The following is a 15,314-nucleotide window of genomic DNA, read 5'->3' as shown; positions in this document are numbered from 1 at the left end:
CTCCTCCTCGTCCTCCTCCTCCTTCTTTTTTGTTTTTTTATTATTTTGGTACAAAGCTTTTCCTCCTCATTGGCTAGTATTTCCCATCCCTTAGAGAATAATAAGGCCATGGGAGCAAGCTAACAAGCTCCTAAGAAACCCATATCTCCTTCCTGTCTGCCTTGAAAACCCGCCATAAATTTACTTAAAAATGACCAATAGTACCATGACCCATACACACAAAAAGAAAAAAAGACACTTTTTTGCTTTTCCTCTCTCTCTCTTTCTCTCTCTCTTTGGGTCTGTTCGGATCGGATGGGGTCCATTCGGTAAATTCAGACCCAACTCAGAAAATGATTCGAGTCTAATTTTAGGACCCGATCCAGACCTGTGGATCCTACAATTCGGATCGGATCGGATCTACAAAGGTCAGGTCAGGTCATGGGTCGACCCGACCCATTTGTAGCCTTACTTGTCACTGTATCAGATCAAGAGATTTTTATCAACCTGCAGGCCAATCTTCACAATTTTTCAGGCAGGATTTTGGGGCTAGCTCTTTTGAAAATTGAAAGACTTGCACAACCCCCCAACCTAAGATTTGGATCCTTAGTTTTTAGTTGCCTATTTGGTTATGGATTTGATAACAAATAGAAATATCAATGATAAGGAGAAAGAGCAACAGCATATCCGAATGCTAACTTTATGAAACCAACAAGGGGCTCGTTTGGTTCGCGGGAAAAGAAGGAGGAAAAGTGTGGTCAACGGGAAAGTAATGAAATGCCTCTTGTTTGGTTGGAGTTTTCAAAGGAGAGAGAAGGGAAAGTTGTATTCCCATGGGAATGTGATTCCCACATTTCATGGGAAAGTCTTTCCCATGAGAAACATGGGAAAGTTACTTTCCCATGAGGCGGGAATCGCTCCATTTTTACTTTTTCCCAAAAAGTCCCTTCAGCATTAAAGAAGCATTAAAGAGGCATTAAAAACCTAATTTTTATTAAGGGCATAATAGGAATTATATATAACTTTCCTAGGAAAGTGGATGGCCAACCAAACATAAGCATCTTGGAAATTTGTCACTTTTCCATGGTCAACCAAACATGCCAAAAGTACTTTCCTAGGTATCCTCTTCCTCGGAATTTGTTTCCTAGGAATCATATTCCTAGGAAGAAAAATACTTTCCGCGAACCAAACGAGCCCCAAGTGCTTCCTTATGGAGAATATTTCTCATCAAGTATCTGATGAAAGAAGAAGAATTATTCTCTCTCCAACGCAACAAACTTGAAACACACCAAAATAGTTTAGGAGACTGAGAACGCTAGGGTCATGCTCGCAGAAGTCATAGACTTTAGACACACACACACACAAAAAAAAAACCCACAAAATCAAATAGCAATATACAAATAGCAGACACAATTTTTTTTCTCCATTTTTTTTTAAAAAAAAAATCACAAAACCGAAATCCAAATCAGCAAACATCGCAAAGTAAAAGAACTAATTTTTTCCAAGCAAAACTCTTGATAGTGTCTATTGTCTAGTCATTTGGTCATTGCCCTTCTGAAGTTACTGTCTGCCCATATTTTTCACCTATGTATGGGCATTTTTTATTGAGCCAATAATAAAGATATTAGAAACTTTTTTCGTAGGTAGATAATTCATAAGCATGAATTACTTTCATGGCTTGGTTATACTAAAGGAAAATAGTGCTAATTTTCTCTATGAAAATTTTATCGAGACCAAGACCCACAATCTTGCATTCCGGAGCACTAAAACAGAACTATAAACCGTGATATTGGAGTGTGTTTGGAAAATTTTTACCTTGAAGTAATCAAAGATGATGGATAAAGTGAATTGATTAATGAAAGAAGCAAGACTTGGCACCGAGCATCCGGCAAGGCCTTGGATGAGTCACCGAGGCCAAAAGAGTGATCATAATAAAACACTGTGGACGAATGCTCTCTCCAAATGTTACACTGTGGAGAGAAAGCTCAGCTTTTTACCAAGGCTAAAGCCTTGGTAAATTAGAAACCAGCTTCAACAGTAAAACTAGAATTTCTTCCGTATAAAAAAATTCTAGAGAAAGAGAAAATAATCTTTTGCCTCAAACTATCAAACCGCTCTTAGTAAATTAGAAAGTTCATTTAATTTTGATTTGAATTAATAAAATGTAATACTTCAATTCAATATAATTTGATTATATTCCAACTTTTTTATTTTCAAGCAAAGTCTATTAAGAAACACTGCCCTAGATTTCAGGGCTCGTTTGGTTCACGGAAAAAAAAGGGAGGAAAGTGTTGTCAACGGAAAAATAATGAGATGCCTCTTGTTTAGTTAGAGTTTTCAAAAGAAAGAGATGGAAATGTTGTATTCCCATGGGAATATGATTCCCACATTTCATGGAAAAGTCTTTCCCATGAGAAACATGGAAAAGTAACTTTCCCATGAGGCGGAAATCACTCCATCTTTATTTTTTTCCCAAAAAGGCCCTTCAGCATTAAAGAGGTATTAAAGACCCAATTTTTATTAAGGGTATAATAAGAATTACACATAACTTTTTCAGGAAAGTGAATGGTCAACCAAACATAAGCACTCTGAAAATCTATCACTTTTCCATGTTTAACCAAACATTCCAAAAATACATTCTCAGGCATTCTATTATTAGAAATCTTCTTCATAGGAATCATATTTTTAGGAGGAAAAGTGCTTCCCGCGAACCAAACAAGCCCTCAGATTCATCATGTTTACTCTGGCGGGAACAGGCTCTCATCGTGTTTACTCTAGGGACTTAATTGTCCTACTTCAAATAGAAGCCATGGGATTTACTTATTTTTGGTTCTCCTGAGTAGTTTGCTCAGTGTTTGTTCTTCTGTTTCTTATCATCTTTGTCACTTGCACCAAAAAAACAAAAAAAGACCAAGAATCCTAGCCTCCTTTGAGTGCTGCAGGATCAAAAAAAACGAGAACTTGATCATATTCTTCTTCTCTTGATCTGGAGCTCCAAAGTTATCTCCTTTGTGATATCTACAATGAGATATTCGCCCAAGACCATTAGAGATTAATTGTGACTGTTTTAAGCCTCAAGTTTTCCTCGGAATTTTGGTGGTCAGTATTGTTAGGAAAGACCCTTCTCTAAATAAAAAAAACTTTCCTATCTTTGTGTGAATAGAATGAGAATACCACAATAATTAATCAATATAAGAGCTACCAAAAAATCAAACCATAAGAAACCACAAGCAAGAGACAAGAATTTTTAGGTGGAAAACCCTTCAATGTGAGGGAAAAAACTACCGGACCTAAGTCCACCACAAACCTCCACTATCAACAATAATGGGCTTACAAAATATCTTCTCTAGGCTAAGCCAGAGGATCACATACATCAAGGATCTCTTCCTTGGATCACAAATAAAGAGTTTATATGAAAAAGAGTTTCGGCTCCAATAATAAAATGAGAACAATCTCACCGAGTGTAGGTTTATGCAAGATTTTTCTTCCTCTTGAGATGTCTTGAATAAGATCTTCACCTCCTTCTTGAGATGGATTCCACAAGCACTTCACCAAAACGGTTGCCCTCTTTTTCTTCTCATCCACTCTCTAATAGAATAATAAACCTTAACCTCTCTCTTCCTCTTTTTTGTTTCCCTTTTTTTTCTTTTTTTTAATTTAAATTGTTGGGTCCCACCTCACATAAGGTGGGACTCGGCCAACAATTCTCCCCCTCCCACCTTATGTGTGAGGCTCCACCAAGCTTACCTTAAGCATACAAATATCATGTTTATTCTTAGACAAAATTTTAGTCATCATATCCGACCCATTTTCATCGGTATGGATTTTCTCTAGATGTAAAAGCTTTTCTTCCAACACATCCTGAATCCAATGATACCTCACATCAATATGCTTCGACCTGGAATGAAAGCTAGGATTCTTGCTAAGATGGATGGCACTCTGATTATCACAAAAGAGAGTATATTTTTCTTGTTTCAAGCCCAATTCTTGGAGGAATCTTTTCATCCACAACATTTCCTTATATGCCTCTGTCACCGCAATATATTCGGCCTCTATAGTGGACAAAGCAACACATTTCTGCAATTGGACTGCCATGAAACAACTTCCTCTGCAAAAGTCATCATGTATCCTGATGTAGACTTTCGAGTATCAATATCACCAGCCATATCTGCATCTGTGAATCCCTCTAGCATAGTTTTTCCATTTTTAAAACATAAGCAAGCTTTGGAAGTACCTCTAAGATATCTAAGTATCCATCTGACTGCAGCCCAATGTTCTTCGCCAGGATTCGAGAGAAATCTACTCACAATACCAACTGCATAAGCTATATCTGGTCTTGTACACACCATGGCATATATCAAACTTCCTACTGCTGAAGCATAGGAAATCTTTTGCATCTCCTCTTTCTCCCTTTCAATTGTAGGATATTGCTTGTTTGTGAGTTTAAAATGATTTGCAAGTGGAGAGGAAATCAGTTTAGCCTTTTCCATATTAAACCGCTCAAGCATCCTTTCAATATACCTTTCTTGTGATAGCCAAAGCTTCTTGATCTTTCTATCACGAGAAATTCTTATGCCAAGCATTTGCTTTATGGGCCCCATATCTTTCATGGCAAAAGACTTGCTTAAGTCTTTCTTCAACCTATCAATTTTGTTAGTATCACGGCCAATAATCAACATATCATCTACATAAAGCAATAGAATGATAAACTTACCATCACTAAATCTTTGCACATAGACGCAATGATCGGATTTTGTCCTCTTGTAGCCGTGGCCCATCATGAAAGAATCAAACTTTTTATACCATTGCCTTGGTGCTTGTTTAAGCCCATATAAGCTTTTCTTTAACTTGCAAACAAGATATTCTTTGCCCTTAGTTTTAAACCCCTCAGATTGCTTGGTGGGGACACCAATGAGCCAGCATCACTTTGGCTTGACTGCTAGTCCACATTTCTTGAGTCGTCCAGTTTTTTTTTCTCTAGTTATTTATTTAAGTCAGTTCCATCAGTGCATGTCAGTCCAATCACCCAATGTGAGTCTAGTCAAAAAATTTATGTCAAGTCCAAAAGTCCAAGTCTACATATGAAGTTGATTCCCCGAAAAAAAAAAAAAAAAAGAAAAAAGAGAGGAACTGGTCATCTTCCCAACCGGTTCCTTCTCAAAACAACCATCAGCTCCCCTGTTTTTTCCAAAGCACCGTACTCATCTTCCCACACAACCGGTTCCAAGGAGGCTTCTTCCCCAGGCATTTCAAGCTCCAAGTCTTCTCCCCAGGTGGCTCTTCCCAAAGTTAGCCATGTCTTCATTAAAATCCCATCACAAGATGTGCAACTAGCTTCTTCCCAAGGTATTCTTCCCACAGGTGGTTCTTCCCAACACTTCAAAGCATTGATTCCTCCCCACAGCCGGCTCTTCCCAGCCACTTCTTCTTTGAAATCCCAATCGAAGAAGCCAACAGCCGTTTCCTCCTTTCCAAGGTGTCCACCGGTTCTCCGTCAGCAAGTTCTCCACTTCCTCAAAGTCTCCATCGTGGCTCACCTCCTCCCGAAGCAGCAAACCAGCTAAAGGAAGTTTCCTGATCTTCTTCCTTTCCGATTGCATCCTGCGATCTCTTGGAAACTGCCTACAGATCCACCTCTTTCCAAAGATTTCCAAGGTTCCAACATCAAAGAACTCCCAAGCAAGCTGATTCCAAGGACTACTCTTCCCCTTTCCAAGGCACTTCCAGCAAGTCACCCATCCCCATTGAGTTTTCCCATGCAACGCTGCCAACTGTGCTTTGAAAACCAAAGAGTAATCTAGGAATTGAATCCCGAATGAATGTTGTAAAAATCAAAAATGAGTCCTTGTAATGCCTATAAAAAGGGCTTGATATTATGAATGAAGGACAGAAGCTGTTTGACAAAAAAAAAAAAAAAAGAAAGAAATTTTTAGATCGCATGCATTGATCCTGTTCCGCATCAACTTGGTATCAGAGCAAGTTTATTAGGGCACCAGTTTTAATCTTTCCGCATCCTTTCTAAGTATAGTTTATTTGGGCATCGTCATACCTTAGCATTCTGCATTCCACATTACATTAAGAATAGGCCTGCATCTTAGTTCACATTCGGCAATTCATCAAGCATTCAGCCTGCTATATTTAGCTCTGCATCATCCTCCTAGTTTCATTAATTCCCGTACCTAGTAGTGTCAAAAAAAATTCTAAAAAAAATAGGACTCGTTAGACCTCCGTGGGACATACGATACAAAATTTCAGTACCGTCGGAGATCGTTTGATCCCCAAAAGAATTCCCGAAACAGGCTTGCACGTCCAGCCCTGTTCTGCAACAGCCTGCGTAAACACCCCTTCGGTGTTTCATCCATTCCTACGTCCACAAGGCTTGAAAAATTCTGAAAACCTAGGGATAGCTTACCAACTTAGTTATAAAGTGTGGGTCTAAATTTCATTAAAATCGGAGACTGTTTGGTCCCTGAGAAAAATCTCCGAACCACCCTACACGTCACCCTGCTCCTGAATTCCAGTATACATACCACTGTTCAAACTAAATTTCCCCGTCCCTAAGAATTGCCAAAAATCTCAAATTTGGGCAACTCTGAAACTAGACTAAAAGGGGGTATTCAACCACAAAGGGAGATTTGGAAATCAATCTCGAAGTATTTCCAAATTTTCGGTTAAGTACGAGGTCCTGTTCTGAAAAAAAAAAAAATTCCAAAGAAAAGCTACTCAAACCCCATGACTACTAGATCCGGAGCTAGTTATCATCCAGACGAGTCTGAGTCCAGTCGTGTGATGGACCCTGACATCAGCTCAGTCCTCAGAGAAATTAATGAGAAGCTAGGAAGGTTATGTACCCGAGTCGATGCCTTAGAAGAATACCAAGATAGGGGTAGCCCTTCCCTAGCCAATAACCTAAGAGAAAGAAATGACCACCCACCCTTTGATCGGAACCACCAACATATCAATGACTATCCCAGGAATAGGCAAAACTTTGACAGAAATCACAATCGTCCACTAGATGACTATCTTAGAGAAAGACCCCATCACAATGAAAGAGGTCGTGATCCTATAAATCAACCTCTTAATGATCACCGTGACATCGATGACCGTATACTTCGAAGTGTCAGGGTTGAGGCACCCAGCTTCGTAGGCCGCATGGATCCTCATGAGTATCTTGACTGGGAGTCAGATATGAATCATTATTTCGAATGGTACGACATGTCTGAAGAGCGAAAAATTCGATTTGCAAAAATGAGGCTTCTCGGTCAAGCCAAATATTATTGGCAGAATGTCGAACGTCTGATCCTAAATAGAAGACAAGAACCCATCCGAACATGGGATGAAATGAAAGATAAACTCAGGAAAAAATACCTTCCCACCTCTTATCAACAACGACTCCTTGACCAATGGCAAACCCTGACCCAGGAAAACAAGTCAGTCATTGATTATATCGCTAAATTTGATGAATTCCTCATGCCGTGTCATGTCGATGAAGATCCCTCTGTCACCCTTTCCCGATTTCGTGCCGGGTTAAGAAGTGACATCCAACGAGAGCTTTTCATGCGAGAGGTCTATAGTCTAGAGCAGGCATATCAATTAGCTCAGGATTATGAAAGATTCCAAAGAATGCCAATCACTCGACCAAGTGAACCTAGAAACTCGAGTATACTAGGTCCTAGACCCGAGCCACACCAAGTCCCCAGAACTAATCCAAATCCTACCCCAACCACTAGACCTCCATTAGTTACTCCTCCACCCAAGAAAGAAGACCGAGGCAAAGGCACCCTAAATGAAGGACGTAAGGAGGGCAGCTCAAGGGGTAGATGCTTCAACTGTCATGGAATTGGACATTTTGCAAACCAGTGCCCCTCTCGTTCCCTACATATTGGAGAGATCGAAGAGGAACACCCTGAGGAAACTGTAGAAGACGAAGAAATTCACATAGCTGATCCTGAATTAGCCGAGGGATTCGATGAACCAAATTTCACTGAAGAAACTGAACCTAAAGTCAGGATAAACGTACTAAGATGTACCCTGACACAACCAAAGGAATGTGAAGATTGGCGAAGAACTACAATTTTTCACACCTACATAAGCAATGGGAACAAGGTCTGTAAAATTATCATTGATAGTGGAAGTTGCATCAACGCAGTTTCCACTGATACGATTTCCAAGCTTGGACTAACACCCATCGACCACCCCAGTCCCTACAAGGTCGCCTGGTTAGACACTTCATCCATACCTGTTAGATACCGTTGCAAGGTACCCATTAAGTTTCAATCTTACCAGGAAGAAATTTGGTGCGACGTTCTTCCCATGGACGTCGGAAGCATTATTTTAGGACGACCTTGGTTATTCGATCAAGATGCCACGCTTTTTGGTCGGACAAATACTTGCTCATTCATGCACAAAGGCAAGAAAATCACACTATACCCTTCACCACCAAAAAAGCCAAAGGATAGTAACCCAATAAAACCAAAAGAGGAAAAGCAACCCAAGGGATTACACTTGATCAACGCAAAAGAGCTAGAAAGAGACATCAAAGAAAGCCCTTCTGTGTGGGTTTTAGCTGTTAAAGAAGTTAGTCTGAAAGAAACAAGCCCAATTCCAGAATAAATGACTAGTCTTCTTAAAGAATTTGAGGATATCACCCCAGAGGATCTTCCTGATCAACTACCACCTATGAGGAACATACAACACGCAATAGACCTAGTCCCAGGAGCGACCCTACCAAATTCCCCTCACTATCGGCTCAACCCTACCGAACATGCCGAGTTGAAACGTCAAGTTGAAGAACTCCTAAGAAAAGGATTCATTATAGAAAGTTTAAGCCCATGTGCCGTCCCTGCCCTTTTAACTCCTAAAAAGGATGGAACTTGGAGAATGTGCATTGATAGTCGGGCAATTAACAAGATCACAATACGATATCGATTTCCGATTCCCCGACTAGACGACATGCTAGATATGATCTCTGGATCAAATATATTCTCTAAAATTGATCTTAAGAGTGGCTACCATCAGGTTAGAATCAGACCAGGAGACGAGTGGAAGACCGCATTTAAAACAAAGGATGGTCTATATGAGTGGTTAGTAATGCCATTCGGTCCGTCAAATGCTCCCAGCACTTTCATGAGACTAATGACTCAAGTACTACGACCTTTCATGGGAACATTTGTTGTTGTCTACTTTGACGACATCCTCATTTACAGCAAAACAAAGGAGGAACATCTAGACCACCTCCGGCAAGTTTTTCAGATGCTTAGATCCGAAAGCCTATTTATCAACTTTAAGAAATGTGAGTTTATGACTACACGTGTTACATTCTTAGGATTTGTTGTGACTCCAGACGGACTATCTGTAGATCCTGAAAAGGTGAGCGCAATCAAGAATTGGTCCGCACCCCAGAATGTGCATGAAGTAAGAAGTTTTCATGGGTTAGCCACCTTTTATCGTAGATTTATTAAGGGTTTCAGCACAATCATAGCACCAATTACAGACTGTATTCATAAGGGAGCCTTTGAGTGGACTAAGGCTAGTAATCGTGCTTTTGAGGAGATAAAGACTTTAATGACCAGTGCACCTGTGTTACGACTTCCTGATTTCTCTAAAGTCTTTGAAGTCGCATGTGACGCATCAGGTGTAGGAATTGGTGGAGTCCTAAGTCAAGACAAACACCCTGTAGCCTATTTTAGTGAAAAACTAAATGAAACCAGGCGCAAATACTCCACCTACGATACGGAATTTTATGCCATAATCCAAACTCTTAAATTCTGGAGGCACTACTTACTACCACAAGAATTCATCTTATATTCAGACCATGAAGCCCTTAGATTCCTTAGTTCACAAAAGAAATTAAATCCTAGACATGGCAAGTGGGTTGAATTTTTACAATCATACACTTTTGTATTAAAACATCGTTCCGGTGTAAACAATCGAGCTGCTGATGCGTTATCTCGAAAGACAAATCTGTTGTCAGTAGTTAGTATTCAAGTCACTGGATTTGAGAAATTAAAAGAAGAATATGATAACTGTCCTGATTTTGGAAAAATCATGTCTGCACTCAAACAAGGAACTTCGAAAGAGATAGATAAGTATTCCCTTCAAGAGGGGTACCTTTTCCTGAATAATAAATTATGTGTCCCGCATACGTCTGTTCGAGACTTTTTAATTTGGGAATTACACGCGGGAGGATTGTCTGGTCATTTTGGGAAGACCAAAACCATTGAAGCCGTAGAACATCAATTCTACTGGCCCAGTCTGAAGCGCGACGTTGCCAAAATTGTGGCTCGGTGCCGAATCTGCGCTGTTGCCAAACAGCAAAGACAGAATACGGGATTATATACTCTACTACCAATACCCGAATATCCATGGAAAGATGTCAGTATGGATTTTGTTCTAGGATTACCACGGACTGCCAAGGGACATGACTCCATCTTTGTGGTTGTAGATAGATTTTCAAAAATGGCTCATTTCCTGCCCTGTTCTAAAACCTTCGATGCCTCTCAAGTTGCCCGGATATATTTTAACGAAATCGTTCGTCTACATGGGTTACCCGAATCCATTGTATCAGACCGAGATGTCAAGTTTGTCAGTTATTTTTGGAAAACTTTATGGCATCTAATGGGGACAAAATTAAAATTTTCATCTGCATATCATCCTCAGACTGACGGTCAAACCGAAGTCGTAAATAGAAGTCTGGGTAATTTACTTCGGTGTTTAGTGGGTGAAAATATGAAAACTTGGGATCTTTTACTACCTCGAGCCGAATTCGCGTATAATAGTTCCGTCAATAGAACCATTGACATGAGTCCATTTGAGGTTGTTTACGGTCAGCACCCTAGAAAACTTGTTGATCTCATTCCATTACCCATGCATTCCAGGACATCCGAGTCAGCTGAGTCATTTGCACAACATATTAGGGATCTGCATAAAGATATTATAAAAAAACTAAATATCAGCAATCAAATTTATAAACAATTAGCAGATTCACATCGCCGGACATCTGATTTAGCTGAAGGTGATTATGTTATGATACGAATTAGACCAGAACGATTTCCTTCTGGAACTGTTAAGAAATTGCATGCACGAGGAGCAGGTCCTTTTAAAATTTTAAAGAAGATCGGATCAAATGCATTTGTGGTAGATTTACCACCGGATTTTGGCATTAGCTCTACCTTTAATATCTCTGATTTGGTTAAGTATAAAAAGCCAATAACGATAACCAGTGAGCCATTTGAGCCTAATCCTTCATTTGAGAGTGAACCCTTACCTGAGTGTCCACGGCCAAAATTTTCCAAGAAACACGATCGCATTGAGAGGATCCTGGACGAGCAGATTATTTCTACTAGGAGAAAAGGCTACCAGAGATACTTAGTTCGTTGGCACGGTCGGCCAGAGTCTGATGACACATGGATAACCCGAGAGGAACTGCAGCAGATTGATCCAGACATTCTTGAGCACTATCAGAGCCAGACACAACTTCCTTCAACGGAGTTGAATTTTCTCCGGTCCGGGAGAATTGGTGGGGACACCAATGAGCCAGCATCACTTTGGCTTGACTGCTAGTCCACATTTCTTGAGTCGTCCAATTTTTTTTTTCTCTAGTTATTTATTTAAGTCAGTTCCATCAGTGCATGTCAGTCCAATCACCCAATGTGAGTCCAGTCAAAAAATTTATGTCAAGTCCAAAAGTCCAAGTCTACATATGAAGTTGATTCCCGGAAAAAAAGAAAAAAGAAAAAAGAGAGGAACTGGTCATCTTCCCAACCGGTTCCTTCTCAAAATAACCATCAGCTCCCCTGTTTTTTCCAAAGCACCGTACTCATCTTCCCACACAACCGGTTCCAAGGAGGCTTCTTCCCCAGGCATTTCAAGCTCCAAGTCTTCTCCCCAGGTGGCTCTTCCCAAAGTCAGCCATGTCTTCATTAAAATCCCATCACAAGATGTGCAACTAGCTTCTTCCCAAGGTATTCTTCCCACAGGTGGTTCTTCCCAACACTTCAAAGCATTGATTCCTCCCCACAGCCGGCTCTTCCCAGCCACCTCTTCTTTGAAATCCCAATCGAAGAAGCCAACAGCCGTTTCCTCCTTTCCAAGGTGTCCACCGGTTCTCCATCAGCAAGTTCTCCACTTCCTCAAAGTCTCCATCGTGGCTCACCTCCTCCCGAAGCAGCAAACCAGCTGAAGGAAGTTTCCTGATCTTCTTCCTTTCCGATTGCATCCTGCGATCTCTTGGAAACTGCCTACAGATCCACCTCTTTCCAAAGATTTCCAAGGTTCCAACATCAAAGAACTCCCAAGCAAGCTGATTCCAAGGACTACTCTTCCCCTTTCCGAGGCACTTCCAGCAAGTCACCCATCCCCATTGAGTTCTCCCATGCAACGCTGCCAACTGTGCTTTGAAAACCAAAGAGTAATCTAGGAATTGAATCCCGAATGAATGCTGTAAAAATCAAAAATGAGTCCTTGTAATGCCTATAAAAAGGGCTTGATATTATGAATGAAGGGCAGAAGCTGTTTGACACCAAAAAAAAAAAAAAAAAAAAGAAATTTTTAGATCGCATGCATTGATCCTGTTCCGCATCATTGCTCCATATAAATTTCTTCCTCTAGGTCTCTATGCAAGAAAGCTGTCTTCACATCAAGCTGTTCAATCTCAAAGTCCATACTAGCTGCCAAACCCAATATGATCCGAAGAGATGATATTTTCACAACCAGAGCAAAAATTTCATCAAAATCTATATCTTTCTTCTGACCAAAGCCCTTGATAACTAGTCTTGCTTTATACTTGGGTTTTAAGCCGCTCTCATCCTCCTTTAATCTGTATACCTATTTGTTCTTGAGTGGTCTCTTACCCTTAGGAAGCTTCACTAAATCAAAAGTATGATTTTCATAAGGATTTCATTTCCTCTTGCATAGCTTGAAACCATTTATCCTTGTCCTTATGATTCTGCACTTCTTGGATGCATTCTGGCTCCCCCTCATCTGTAAGAAGAACATACTCTGAAGCAGGATATCTAGATGATGCTCTGTGCTGTCTAGTAGACTTTCTGACATCTGGTACTGTCATTTCAGACTAACTTGATAGCTCACCATATTCTGAAGCTTCACTATGACCATTATCACCTGTAGAACCCTCACTAGCACCTGTATCACTATGGTCACTGTCATCTTGCACATCTCTCCTATCATCATCATGTACCATTGGTGGAGGAACTGGATCAAGATTAATTGGAGAACTGTTCAAATACTTCAGCTTCTCTTACTTTCCAAAGTCTTCAATAAACTGATCTTCAAAGAAGACAACATCTCTACTTCTGATCACCTTTTTATCTTTTGGATCCCACAACCTGTATCCAAATTCTTCATGGCCATAACCTAAAAATATATATTCTTTAGACTTTCCATCAAGCTTAGACCTTTCATCTTTTAGAATGTGAACCAATATCTTACATCCAAACACCTTCAAATGACTGTAGGATACATCTTTTCCTGTCCAAACTCTTTCTGGCACATCACCATCTAAAGGAGCCGACGGAGAAAGGTTGATCAGATCCACTGCAGTCCTCATAGCTTCACCCCAAAATGGTTTTGACAACTTTGCATGAGAGAGCATACATCTGATTCTCTCTACAATTGTTCTATTCATTCTCTCTGCAACTCCATTTTCTTGCGGTGTTTTAGAAACTGTCTTTTGGAGCTTGATGCCATAGTCTTTGCAATATTTTTCAAATGGCCCTCTGTACTCACCTCCATTATCTGCCCTGATGCACTTTAGCTTCTTGCCTATCTTTTTTTCAACCATGACATAAAAGTGTTTAAATATATCCAAGACTTGATCCTTGGATTTCAAAGCAAAAGCCCATACCTTTTTAGAATGATCATCAATAAAGGTAACAAAATAAAGTGCACCACCAAGAGCTCTACTATCCATCATGCATACATCATTATGTATCAAATCTAGAATATTAATTTTTCTAGATATAGGTGTTTTATGAAATGCAACTCTATGTTGTTTTTCGGCTAAACAATCAACGCAAGTTTTCAAAGACACACATTTGGTATTTGGTAGCAACTCCTTCTTGGCTAAAATTTGAAGTCCTTTCTCACTCATGTGCCCAAGCCTTTTGTACCAAAGCTTTATAAAGAAATCATCATCAATTGCATTCACCTCTCCTTTATTTAGCTTTGCTTGCATCATGTAGAGAGTATTATTTTTTTTTCCTCTTGCTATCAACAAAGAGCCTTTTGTGAGCTTCCATTTTCTTCACCAAAATGATTGCTATAACCTTCATCATCAAGCTTGCCAGTGGAGATTAAATTGAGGCGGATGTCCGGAACATGTCTAACATCTTTGAGTAGCAACTTGCATCCTGTATTGGTCTCTAAACATACATTCTCCATGCCAACAATTTTGGATAAACCATCATTTTTTATCCTAACACAACCAAAATCACCGAAAGTATAGGATGTGAAGAAACCACCATGTGGAGTGATATGAAAAGAAGCACCGGAATCGATCACCCAGTTACTATCTTTATATGCAAGGTTGACATAATCATCACTAACAATAATGACATCTGCATCAGCTGCAACTGATGTAACATCCTTTTCCTCTGTCTTTGCTTCACCTTTTTCTGTGTTCTGCTCTCTTTTCAATGCTCTGCACTCTCTTTTCATGTGTCCTAGTTTGCCACAATGATAGCATTTTATGCCTTTTCTTGACTTTGACCTGCCCCTGGATTTATCTCTATTGTAAGGATGCTTGCTTTTGCTTCTACCTCTTCTTTCTGTCACAAGAGCCTCAGCTTTAGGAGATATTCCCTGTTTCTTTCTTCTAACCTCTTCATTTAGCATGCTATCCTTTACCATATCCAAAGTGACCTTGCCGTCAGGTGCAGAATTGCTTAGAGACACTACAAGAGTCTCCCAACTGTCTGCAAAGAACTAAGAAGTAACAAAGCCTGCAACTCTTCATTTAGGACAAGCTTCATAGTAGTCAATTGATTCACCAGCCCTTGAAAGTCATTCAAGTGCTCTGTCACAGTTCTTCCATCTTTGTACTTCAAGTTGACAAGCCTCCTAATTAAAGAGGCTTTATTCTGTATAGTTTTTCTCTCATACATGATCTCTAATTTCTTCCACAAAGAGAAGGCATTGGTTTCTTGAGCAACATGATGAAACACGATTTGATCAACCCATTGTCTAATTTGTGCAACTGTCTTTCTATTCATTATCTCCTATTCCTTGTCGATCTTCTCTTTTGGCCTAGCCTCATCTCCATAGATAGGTTCATACAAATCCTTACAATAAAGGATATCCTCCATCCTAGGTTTCCA

This window comes from Phoenix dactylifera, chromosome 1 (assembly GCF_051530095.1).
Source record: "Phoenix dactylifera cultivar Ajwa chromosome 1, Ajwa_hap1_PhDact_Kaust_v1.1, whole genome shotgun sequence".
Lineage (NCBI taxonomy): Eukaryota > Viridiplantae > Streptophyta > Magnoliopsida > Arecales > Arecaceae > Phoenix > Phoenix dactylifera.
Note: the sequence above shows the minus strand (reverse complement) of the source record.